This window comes from Dreissena polymorpha, chromosome 4, assembly GCF_020536995.1.
Source record: "Dreissena polymorpha isolate Duluth1 chromosome 4, UMN_Dpol_1.0, whole genome shotgun sequence".
NCBI classification, from domain to species: Eukaryota; Metazoa; Mollusca; class Bivalvia; order Myida; family Dreissenidae; genus Dreissena; species Dreissena polymorpha.
Genome location: NC_068358.1, coordinates 143,555,561 through 143,568,061, shown reverse-complemented (window position 1 = coordinate 143,568,061; position 12,501 = coordinate 143,555,561).

Here is a 12,501-nt window from a genome sequence, read left to right as displayed (position 1 = left end):
GTGCCTGTTGTTATTTGACGCGTCGCGGGTCTCTACACTTCCGGTATACGGAGTGCTTTCATGCACGATGCCCGTGATTATTGGTTGATCACCCCTGCATTCACGTCGAAATATCGGTCTACATTCATTAATATCATTTTCCCTTAGTAAAGACTCCTCGTGTGCGGACCCATGTGTGCGTTGAATATCAAAAGACATATCGGGATCTGGCGAAGAGGCCATGATAAAAAATTGTATTGTGTCTTGAGAGACCAGAAGGTTATTAATCTTATTGTCAATAAACTATTATTTAATTACTGTTGTTCACTTATTATATGACAGTAAAAAAAAATGCAAGGTGTGAGCCGTGGACAGATGCTAAAAATCTATCCGTATCCCACTTCTGACACCAAAATTGTAAGCCGAGCGGTATCGATGATGTTGCATTTTATTTATTCAGAACTCAAACGCATTAAAAAGAAGTCAGGATGGTTTCTGTAACTATTTATTTATTAGGGCAGAAGCTTAACGTTTGCCATATAAACAGTACTATGAGTGGTTAATTAAACAACAAGTATGATATTAACTATTTGAACAGCAGTTCAGATTAAATAAAGCGATGAAATCAGTCGTCACTCTTTATAGTTATTCTAAATAGTATTTAATGCAGATGCAAAATGTCAGTTAGAACTAGTCAGAACTATGACGTACAGATGTAGATTAAACGTAGGTAAGTGAGTCGTATATGTTAGTGTTTACCTTTGTTGGCTTTTGACATCTTAAATGGGTTGTTAAGTAATGAGCGACTATTCTGGGTCAAGTCACTACTGACTAGTGAGTTACGACTGACTTCATCATTAACCACAGCTCTATTTATAAGCAGTTGCTGAGGCTGGGCGTTGCTGGCGACCAATCAGAGCCAGACTTTCATGAAAGTATTTAACTATGTAAAACGGTTTAAGCAACATTAACAACATTTGCATTAACAGCATTGCAAGTCTAACAAGAAAGCATTACATCAATAAAAAGCTCAGAAAATATTATGCATAACTATACAATGCTTTCATTACATTTCTCAATCATAATAATAATATTTCATCTAACACATAGTGAAAGCAATGCGAAAGCATTGCGCGAAAATACTTGAAATAGTTCCCCACCAGCATTAATATCTGACAGGACTACTAACTGTATAAGTAACATTGTAACAATAAAACAGTTAACAGGTCATAATACTACACATAAACATTGGGAAAACACATTTCTTCGATAAGATATAACTTATTCGCGTAGAATTAACTTGCTATGTCATAACCTTCGACATTGCAAATGGCGGACATTTTGGAACATTTAACCCGCGTTCGATTCAATGCTGGCGATTCAAATTACAAGTAATGGATATTCAATAATGGAGAAAGCATTAACTGGATTTAACAAACATTTGATAATGGTTGTCAAACCAGATAACAACAAGGAAAATTTGGATTATTAAAGTTAAACAGGTAAGGCATTCTTAAGTGTACATATTTCGGACGTGTATAGTATTCGGATACAGGGTATTACAATACAATATATCGAGCCAATATCGCGCAATTGTCGCTTGTCCCGGTGTGGGAGTAATTTTTTCATCTGCAAGCAAGGTGTTATAGTAAATTGTTAAGCTTAAGTAAAAATAGCGGCATCTAGTAGCAGCAATAACAGCAGCAGCAACAGAAGCAGCAGTAGCAGCAGTAGCAGCAGTAGCAGCAGTAGCAGCAGTAGCAGCAGTAGCAGCAGTAGCAGAAGAAAACAGTATGAGTAGTAGTTGTTGAAGTAGTTGTAGTAGCTGCAGTAGAAGCAGTAGCAGCAGCAGCAGCAGCAGAAGCAGTATCAGCAGTAGCGGCAGTAGCAGCAGCAGTAGCAGTATTAGTAGTTGTAATAGTAGTATTAGAAGCTGCAGTAGAAGCAGAAGCAGCAAAAGCAGCAGCACCAGTAGCAGCAGCATCAGTAGCAGCAGCAGCATTAGCAGTAGTAGTAGTTGTTGTATTAGTAGTAGTAGCTCCAGCAGAAGCAGTAGCATCATTAGCAGCAGCATCAGTATCAGCAGCAGGAGTAGCAGCATCAGCAGTAGCTGCAGCAGCAGTTGCAGCAGCAGCAGTAGCAGCAGTAGCAGAAACAGCAGAAGCAGCAGTAGCAGCAGTAGCAGCAGTAGCAGCAGTAGCAGGAGTAGCAGTAGTAACAGTATTATTAGTTGTTGTAGTAGAAGTAGTAGTAGCTGCAGTAGAAGCAGTAACAGCAGCATCAGTAGCAACAGTAGAAGCAGTAGCGGTATCAGCAGTAGCGGCAGTAGAAGCAGCAGTAGCAGTATTAGTAGTTGTAGTAGTAGTAGTAGTAGCTGCAGTAGAAGCAGAATCATCAGTAGCAGCAGCATCAGTAGCAGCAGCATCAGTAGCAGCAGCATCAGTAGCAGCAGCAGCAGTAGCAGCAGTAGTACCAGTAGCAGCAGTAGCAGGAGTAGCAGTAATAGCAGTAGCAGCAGAAGTAGCAGCAGTAGTAGTAGTAGTAGTAGTAGTAGTAGTAGTAGTAGCAGTAGCGGTAGTGGTAGTGAGACAGGTAGTAATGGAAGTGGTAGTGGGACTGGTGGTAGTGGTAGTAGTAGTTGTAGTAGTAGCAGTATCAGGAGTAGTAATAGTAGCAGTTGCAGTGTAGTAGCAGTTGCAGCAACACCAACAGTAGCAGTAGTAGTAGTTGTTGTAGTAGTAGTAGTAGCTGCAGTAGAAGCAGAAGCAGCAGTAGCAGCAGCATCAGTAGCAGCAGCATCAGTAGCAGAAGCAGCAGTAGCAGTAGTAGTAGTTGTTGTAGTAGTAGTAGAAGTAGCTGCAGTAGAAGCAGTAGTAGCAGTTTCAGCAGTAGCAGCAGCAGTAGCAGTATTAGTAGTTGTAGTAGTAGTAGTAGTAGCTGCAGTAGAAGCAGAAGATGCAGTAGCAGCAGCATCAGTAGCAGCCGCGTCAGTAGCAGCAGCAGCAGTAGCAGTAGCAGTAGTAGTAGTAGTAGTAGTAGTAGTAGTAGTAGTAGTGGTAGTGGTAGTGAGACTGGTAGAAGTGGTAGTGGTAGTGGGACTGGTGGTAGTGGTAGTAGTAGTTGTAGTAGTAGCAGGATCAGGAGTAGTAATAGTAGCAGTAGCAGTGTAGTAGCAGTTGCAGCACCACCAACAGTAGCAGTAGTAGTAGTTGTTGTAGTAGTAGTAGTAGCTGCAGAAGAAGCAGTAGCAGCAGCAGCAGCAGTAGCAGTATCAGCAGTAGCGGCAGTAGCAGCAGCAGTAACAGTATTAGTAGTTGTTGTAGTAGTAGTAGTTGCTGCAGTAGAAGTTGAAGCAGCAGTAGCAGCAGCATCAGTAGCAGCAGCATCAGTAGCAGCAGCAGCAGTAGCAGCAGCGGCAGTAGCAATAGTAGTAGTTGTTGTAGAAGTAGTAGTAGCTGCAGTAGAAGCAGTAGCAACATTAGCAGCAGCATCAGTATCAGCAGCAAGAGAAGCAGCAGCAGCAGCAGTAGCAGCAGTAGCAGCAGCAGCAGTAGCAGCAACAGCAGTAGCAACAGTAGCAGCAGTAGCAGCAGTAGCAGGAGTAGCAGTAGTAACAGTATTAGTAGTTGTTGTAGTTGTAGTAGAAGTAGCTGCAGTAGAAGAAGTAACAGCAGCATCAGTAGCAACAGTAGCAGCACTAGAAGCAGCATCAGCAGTAGCAGCAGCAGCAATAGCAGCAGTAGTAGAAGTAGCAGCTGTAGCAGGAGTAACAGCAGTAGCAGCAGTAGCAGGAGTAGCAGTAGAAGTAGTAGTAGTAGTAGTAGTAGTAGTAGCAATAGTAGTAGAAGAAGTAGTAGTAGTAGTAGTAGTAGTAGTAGTAGTAGTAGTAGTAGTAGTAGTAGTAGTAGTAGTAGTAGTAGTAGGAGTAGTAGTAGTAGTAGCGGTAGTGGTAGTGAGACTGGTAGTAGTGGTAGTGGTAGTGGGACTGGTGGTAGTGGTAGTAGTAGTTGTAGTAGTAGCAGTATCAGGAGTAGTTATAGTAGCAGTAGCAGTGTAGTAGCAGTACCAGCACCACCATCAGTAGCGGTAGTACTAGTTGTTGTATTAGTATTAGTAGATAGCAGTATAAGTGGTAGTAGTAGTAGTAGTGATAGTAGTAGCGGTAGTGGTAGTGAGACTGGTAGTAGTGGTAGTGGTAGTGAGACTGGTAGTAGTGGTAGTGGGACTGGAAGTAGTCGTAGTAGTATTTGTAATAGTAGTAGTAGTAGAAGTAATAGTAGCAGTAGCAGTAGCAGCAGCAGTAGCAGCAGCAGCAGCAGTAGCAGCTGTAGCAGCAGCTGCAGCAATATTAGTAGTTGTTGTAGTAGTAGTAATAGCTGCAGTAGAAGCAGTAACAGCAGCATCAGTAGCAGCAATAGCATCATCATCAGCAGCAGCAGCAGTAGCAGCAGTAGCAGCAGCAGCAGTAGCAGTAGCAGCAGTAGCAGCAGTAGCAGCAGCAGCAGTAGCAGCAGCAGCAGTAGCAGAAGCAGCAGTAGCAGCAGTAGTAGTATTAGTAGTAGCAGTTGTAGTAGTAGTAGTAGCAGCAGCAGTAGCAGCAGTAGCAGCAGTAGCAAATAACTGCATAAACATTGCATGCTATGCATTTTCCAGATTTTTCATCAAGAGTCAATAACATGAACTGGAATTGTTACCTCTTTTAGGTATTATCTGCCTATGGCAATGTTGAGTGCGAGCTGCACATCATAATAATGATATTGGTTCTTATTCCATGAACAATGAAATCAAAGCACAATGCTCTATAATCTGTAGATTATGTAACTTTTTCAATTGTTTATCAGTCTATTAACAACCATTTATTGTAATAGCCTTACATATAGATGATACAAGTGTTGTTTATTCATAGATAAATAATTGATGGAACTTGGAAATAATTTGATCTGGAAATTTTTTGAAAATTTGGAACCTTGATTCTGAATTTTGTCAAACATAGTATTGTGCCGTGAATATAGGGTATCATGTTTTGCGTTCATTATGTTATGGATTTTGTTGTTCTTCTGGTTTAAAATATATAAATAAATCACATGAAGAAAAGAGAAGCTAGTTGTTAAAATTTTAGTTATTATTATCTAATTATATAACAAAGCAAAACATAGCTGCAAGAATGTTGAGTGGACACATTATTAAAATAAAAGTATCGTTCAACCCAGTACAATAAAATATGCATCATTTAAAATGGACAAATCATAAATTATTACATGTAACTGGGTCATGAATCAAAAGTAAAGAGCATTTAGACGGCTACAATCTAATCAATGCATGCGCCTAAATTGTTTTACCAGATTGCATGTTCAGTCCACACTAATCAGGGAGACACTTTCCGCTTTTGTCGTATTTTTCTATGAGCGAAAATCCAGTTATGACAGAAAGTATCGCACCTGATAAGCCTGTGCGGACTACACAGCCTAATATGGGACAACACTATGTACATGCATTAAAATCTCTTATTACAGAGCGAGCCTCAAGTATTTATTAAATGATTAATTAAGTCTTCTTACATGATTTTTTTAAGAAACACTCAGAAATCTCTCAATAAAACATGATTTATTTGATAGCAGGCGCAGGAAAATTAGTTGAACTTGAAGTAAAATTATTCAGGAAATGTACATGAAGTTCCAAGCTTAACTAAACAGCACTGACATTCCAAGCAATATATCGAATAAATGTCTTGTTACTCGATTGTGTGCACGAAAATCGTCGATATTTTCTGGTAGTCCCATGTAATTTGGTACTGTATGATGTTCTTGTTTTGAGAGAGTATACTCAAAATAGTTAGTATACTGTAATCTTAAATAACCCATCCAAAATAAAGCGCATTCCATCACTTACCGTACCAAACATGCGTATTACAACTTCCGTTTCCAGACTAAAGTGAGCGATCAAAGTCGATCCTAGTTTACAGTAAAGATGGTATAGTTTTACGGCAAACGAAGTTAAACTCCTTGTCTCTATTAAAGATAATAGCATATAAAAAATAAAAAATAAATTAATAAAAAAATATGGGCTTCCATCCTGAGCTTAGAACCAGAAGAAAACATGTGTTTATTGCATGGAATTTCAGCCGAATAAACATCTTAATGTGACTTGAACACTAACACGTGGGTTTTAAATAGCGTGAACCCAAACGACCATACTCGCAACAATCACGCATCAATGACTGAATTTTGACTACTACTCTAGTAGTGCTATTATTACTGCTGCAGCTACTACTACTACAACAACTACTTCTACTGCCAATGCTGGTGGTGCTGGTGCTGCTACTGCAATGCTACTGCTACTATTACTTCTACTACTTCTACTACTAGACTACTAGACTTCTACTGCTACTGCTGCTGCTGCTACTGTTGCTGCTGCTGCTGTTATTGCTGCTACTAGATGCCGCTATTTTTACTTAAGCTGAAAAAGTTACTATAACACCTTGCTTGCAGATGAAAAAATTACTCCCACACCGGTCGACAAGCGACAATTGCGCGATATTGGCTCGATATATCGTATTGAGCGTCGCATGATTGTCGCGCGTCGAGAGAGCGTCGCGAGAATGTCGTGTGTCGACCTAGGTATTTTAGGTCGACAGGCGACATTCTCGCGATATATCATATTGACTGTCGACTGATTTGTCGTGCGTCGAGAGAATGTCGCGAGAATATCGAGTGTCGCGCTCGAAGGTCGACACACGACATTCTCGCGACATTCTCGCGACATTCTCTCGACGCTCAATACGACGCGCGACAAATCAGTCGTCAGTCAAGATTTTCTGCGATTTTTTTTCTAAAACCCAGCGTGATATGCGACACTCAAATATTGACTGTCGACTGATTTGTCGCGCGTCAAGAGCGTCGAGAGAATGTCGTATGTCGACCTCGGTATACAGCGGTATCATCTAACACAACATTTAATAGTTTTGATTGAAGTACATACCATTGATAATACTGTAACACAATACAATTACCAGTCTGGTTTTAGTGTTTTATTGCATCTTTAATGAATTATCCAAGATGAATTGCACTACGTACATATGGTAAAAATTATAAAATAGCGTACAACCGCTTTTAATCAGAATCATAGGCAGCTGTAGAAAGAACAATTCTGAGTGGTTTGCGTGATTCCATTCCCGAAGTCCCCTTGCGTCCTTTTGACGTCATTATAATTAGGACTCACATGATGATTCTGACCTTTAAACAAGTTTAAAAACATGAACGGACAACGCCATGCTTAACTGCCGATAGAATGGATGCGTCTTCGGCGTCGCAGACAAAGTGAGTGTGCCTTTTGAAGTAGATATTTCTAATAAATCGGTTTCTGAGTTGAAAAAGAAAGTTTATACTAGACCTAATGAACATTAGGTGTGTAAAATGTACTTTTGAATAATTAGCCAAAGGCCGCTAAAGTGCATGTGATTACCTTAATTTTAACAGATATAGTCGCCTTTCGCAGCTTATCTGTCATAATCAGAAGTATAAATCTACAGATGTAGTTATTTTGTTCTTTGTATGCCTAGCGTCTAGAAAAAAGGCATTGGCAAACAGCGAAGACCCCTGATGAGACGCCGCATGATGCGGCGTCTCATCAGGGTCTGCGCTGTTTGCTTATAGGACTTTCCGTAAGAAAGATTTTAAATATAGAAATACATATACTAGACATCCCTAATTTTGGAAATAAATTGATCCAATTTAGAAGGGTGGCATAAATGGGTTAATGAAATATCAATACGTGCCTGAAAATAAGCGACCTGAGCATATTTGCTGGTTCGCCAACTGTATATTGTATTACATTCATTATGGATACTAAGAATTTGAGCCAAAGATATCTTTTCAAATGATATTATTTGTAATTTTAGAGCATAACTCTTTGATTAGTCAATGAAACAGACACCAACATGTATGATGTTAAAAAAATAGCATGTATTATTGGCAACAAAAGTCAAAACATGTTATTGTCTCTTGAAGTTGAATTTCTCGCAGTTACATGACGAGACATACCTTACCAGATTTTATGAAACTTTTGAACTATTACAGTTACAGTAAAAACACACTAAAAAACGTTGTATGAACAATAATTTGAGTTGAATCATGATGTTAATCATACATAACATCTTGAATGAACTTGTTTTAAAATGAAAGTCTTATATTTTTGTAAGTTCCTTAATCCTATCTTAACAACCCAAAGGTGCAAGTATTCAGTTTCGTAATATACTGCTTGTAAAATGTCAAATAACTCTCTATCAATAAACATCATCTAGTTCCAGTAAGTTCATGAAGCATAACATTGAAAAAAATCACCTTTAATGGTGCATTATGATAAGAATTTGGACCGCTCTGAATTCTTGAAATTAATTATTTACCTTTAAAAATGCAAACTGTTTTTGAGGTCAATATAACGTAAATATAATTGAAATATAATGCTTGATACATTTATGCCTCTTGCATTTATATTATAAATAAATGCTGTCCTTATTATGTTTCTGGTGTTTTCCCCCACTTATACGTTGCGTGCCTTTCAAAAGCGCTTGAAAAAGTGTTGTTTGAGTATTCTAATTAGTTTAGAACATTGCCCTACATAACGGGCTTAATATGGTTACGTTTTATCACATCAACATAAAAATAAGATGTGAAGTTTTTGATATGAGAAAACTGTAAATTTCATTAATTATTTATTTCAAGTCTGTTTCAACCGCACTGGCTATGAAGACTACAACTACATCGTCGATGATTTGGCTAATAGTTAACGTCTTTAACCCATTTATGACTACTGGACTCTTTCATCCTTCACAATTGGATCAATTTATTCCAAAATTATAGATTTCCAGTATATTTATTTTTATATTTAGAATATAACTTACAGATATTCCTTTAAGCAAACAGCGAAGACCCTGATAAGACGCCGCATCATGCGGCGTCTCATCTGTGTCTACGCTGTTTACCATGGCCTTTTTTCTAGACGCTAGGCATAAATGGGTTAACAATGTGGAACTCAAACTGGGTTTGACTGTACCAAACGTATAAGACTAAAAACTTCATGTAATTGTTCAATACTTGTTCTTTTACTTCATCGTGCCTTAAAATATTGTTATTCTGTTGATTTGGTGTATCTTAGCCATTTGATAATTAAATAAAAAATAAAATCGCATTATAGTTTACTTTGATAGCAGGTTAATTTCAAATACGATCCAACGAGTTTAATGTTTATTTTGTCATAATTTCTAAGTTAAGTGATCGGTTTGGTATCCCTGCAAATAGTTCAGCCCCCACCTCTTTGGATTGACCGTTCAAATTTGAAACCAGCTTAAAAAGTAATTTATAGTTTGAAAGCCTTAGCACAGCAAGATTTGTATTTGTATTCCATATAAGAAAATAATTCACATTGTATTAAGAAATAAACGATAAGTAAATAGTTCAAATGAACTTAAATTGTGAAATTAATCCGATCCTTAAATCGATGCGTATACACAATTTCACGTCTCACCGCCAATGAGTAGTATTACTGAAGATGTTTCATTCATGTTCAATTATTTTCAGCAATTCAGTGTCACCTATGATAAAACTTTCAAAACCGGGATCGAAAGTAATCAAAGCGCTGAAGGCACTCAATTTGTTCGCTGTTGTACAATCTTAGACGCAACTCAGTTTTCAAAATTATGTTATAGCTTTTTATATCGCAAGTTTGAAATGATCACAACCCATTCAAATTTATAAAGAGTGTGTCTTAAAACGCAGGTCGAGATGTGTTGGTTTTTTTTTTTCAAATCATCGATACAGCTAATCAGTGTGCACAGGCTAATCTTATTTGACATGCATTAAAACCCAGAGAAGCAGTATAAAAGGGCCACAAACTCACAAAATGTCTACTTTTCAGTTGTACACTGGTGTGTAAACAGCAGAAAACAAAAATGATTATTTTCATAATATTTAAGTTTGTATCTAATATTTTCCAATGAAATTTGGCATACATATACTTTAGTATACAAACAATATTTATGTGTAATTTAGTGGTTGAAAGTTATATAGCTATTGACTTACAGAATAAGTTTTTTGTTGTCTGCTTGAAATTCAAATCTCCCTGTAAATGTTAAGCACCGTCCACTTGAAAGGTTATGAACTTCTCTCAGCCAGTAGCTAGCGAATGACTCAAATCAAGTTAACATGTAAAAACAGATTCAACAGTATGCCAAATGCTGTCTGCTCATACACGTGTTTCTATTTATAAACACTCTAATGTTAGCAGCAAATCACTGGCAGATAAACCCAGCCTACTAGTTAATGTTGGTTAATATTTTACCCGCAAAATCAAGCAAGTGAGATCCGGCTTTTAAGCCCCGTTTTCCCTGAAAGCAGCCAATATGTACAGATTTCAATATGTACTGATTTCAATGATACACACTAGACTGGAGTTGTCTTACTACAAGTTGTTAAATACACTCTATGTACTGTATCAGTGAGAACAGGTAGATGCGGTGATTAAAGCAGATGCTTTTAGCATTATCGTCTGCTAGAGTTATCCACACAGGCAGTCACGGGTTACGGTTCCTGCCGTACCTAATCCCATACTGATCCATACTGATATGCAAAATTGCGTCTGCATTATTTGTGAGCTTCGGTCACAAATAAAAACTGTTGCACTTGATAGCCAGAGCATTCAATGCACTAGAACATTCGTATACATAGCCAGAGCATTCAAAGCACTAGAACATTAGTATACATAGCCAGAGCATTCAAAGCACTAGAACATTCGTATACATAGCCAGAGCATTCAAAGCACTAGAACATTCGTATACATAGCCAGAGCATTCAAAGCACTAGAACATTCGTATACATAGCCAGAGCATTCAAAGCACTAGAACATTCGTATACATAGCCAGAGCATTCAAAGCACTAGAACATTCGTAGACATAGCCAGAGCATTCAAAGCACTAGAACATTCGTATACATAGCCAGAGAATTCAAAGCACTAGAACATTCGTATATATCACCAGGAAATGCAGATAAAGCATGTTTAAAAAAATGTTATTGACATCTTTTGCGGATAATACTAGCTTAAGAATCAGTATTTATCACTTTCTGTAGTCCAACTCGGGTCGAAATTGATCTCTAGGCTTGATTATAATGAAAAAACATAAAATGAACGTTTATTATGCAATAAATTGTAACTTGATATCTAGTCGCAGTTTCTTGTTGACGGCTTTAATGTCTTCGTTGTGTCCATAAGTCACCGGGTTGTCTATGAAATCATTCATCATATTGACCGATCTATTCAAAGACTTAAAGGGACCTTTTCACAGATTTTGGCATGTATTGGCGTTTGTCATTAAATGACTAATATTGTTAAATGTAAACATTGGATCTGAAAAGCTCTAGTATAAAAAAGAATAAACTTCAAGAAAAAAAGTAACCCTCAACTCGACTCGAACAAATGAGCATTTGAGTAAATGTCCATCGCTTAGACCACTTGGCCATCCGTACTCATACTTTAATTGTTGTATTTTATACTTTATATAAGAAATTCTGTAGTGTCACAAAATTTAACGACAACAAGAAAACTCTACAAATTATTCGATCGTTTTGCGTTGCAATAGTTTATAATTTTCAGGCTTTTAAATCGTCAAAAGATGCATATTATGGATATTTTAGAGCATAGTAAATGTTCAATATTACTTTCTACTCACAAATATCATAACTACAACAAACATTCGCAATTTTTGAAATTTTGTCAATTTACCAAAACGTGAAAAGGCCCCTTTAAGAAATAAAAATTAACGATACTGTAATGTAGAAGAAGTACCATCGATTTTTACTGTATAAAAAAATTTGACAAGGTGTTTAATGCTAAGGAAGAAACCAATATGTAACCATTCTTCGAACATAACAAACAAATACATTAAGAAACATAAGTTAGCGCAAATAACATGTTTTTATGTATGTTTAGGTCTAAAAAAACGATCCAATTATATTATATTTCTGAGCTGTGTAATTACAGAGGGCATTTTATAATTGTATTTTTGTTCATTTTTACAAACAACACAACTTTAATTGTGAATTCCATTTCCAATTACATAAAATCATTAAAAAAAATAAAAGTGACCTAGCACGTGATTACAATTGGGTAAATCAATGTGTTGAAATCATGAAAGCTTTTGTTTTGCTAGGTAAAAAACGTTAGCCTGTATAAACGCTTGCAATTCATCATCACAGAACTCCAGCCAATATTTGTTCTTTGGGTTCCTGACTGCTATGATTGTTATGTAATGCATATATCGTTTTCTTACCATTTATCTTAAATAGCTGCCAAAAGATTACATATCACCGAAAATGTAAATTACAATTGAATTAAGAAACGAATTTAAGTCACTGTCAAGAAGAACCCAAAACGGGTGAAATGGAAGACTTGCAATTCTCTTCCATGCAATGTTACGGTTATAATGGTATTGTCATGCCAAATCATTCGCGTCTGGTGATAATAACGTAAGAT